This window comes from Heterodontus francisci, chromosome 39 (genome assembly GCF_036365525.1).
Source record: "Heterodontus francisci isolate sHetFra1 chromosome 39, sHetFra1.hap1, whole genome shotgun sequence".
NCBI classification, from domain to species: domain Eukaryota; kingdom Metazoa; phylum Chordata; class Chondrichthyes; order Heterodontiformes; family Heterodontidae; genus Heterodontus; species Heterodontus francisci.
In genome coordinates this window covers 34,676,366-34,677,272 of record NC_090409.1, presented here as the reverse complement: position 1 = coordinate 34,677,272, position 907 = coordinate 34,676,366, and positions in this window count along the sequence as shown.

Below are 907 nucleotides of genomic sequence, written 5' to 3'. Positions count from 1 at the left end.
AATCTGGAGCAGTTTCTCCTGAACCTGTCAAAATCTGGAGCAGTTTCACCCGAACCGGTCAGAATCTGGAGCAGTTTCTCCTGAACCGGTCAGAATCTGGAGCAGTTTCTCCTGAACCAGTCACACTCTTAACAAAATTTTCAGTTTCTCCCAATTTTCAACAATGCCGTGCATTTATTTTGATGTTTTAACATAGAAAAATGTCCCAAAGCGCTTTCCAAAGAGGCAATAATAAAGGGGATCGAGACATAGAAGGAGATAGTCGGAGGGGTGGTCAAAAGCTCGGTCAGATTGTTCGGATCTCAGGAGGGTTGTAACGGAGGAGAGTGATGTAATTTAGCGATACAATTCCAGCTTGTCAGATCAAGGCAAATTCAGACACAAGCATCAAAGCTGGGCTGAAGGGAGGGAGGAAATGCCTCAGCCCAGAGTTAGAGAAATGGAGATTTTGGAGGGGACGTTTTAGGGCTGGAAAAAGTTACAGAAATAGGGAGGGGTGAGGCCATTAGACATGAGTATGAGAATTTTGAAGGAGTTGAGACACTGTGAGCCCCCTGTAGGACAGGAGCGATGAGAGAGAGAGCGAGAGAGAGATTTGATGTGGGGCAGGATATAGGCAGCCGGAGTCTGGATGAGCTGAAGTTTGCAGAGGGTGGAGGAAACAATGTTGGCCAGAAATGCATTGGAACAGTCGAGTCTGGAGGTGGAAAAGGCATGGATGAGGGTTTCAGCACAGGATGAGCTGAGATGTGGCTAAGGCGGGCAATCTTGTTTTCGTGGAGCTGTATAGAAGGAAGCCATTCGGCCCATCGAGTCCATGCTGGCTCTCCGCAGAGCAATCTAGTCAGTCCCACTCCCCTGCTCGATCCCCGTAGCCCTGTAAGTTTATTTCCTTCAAGTGCCCATC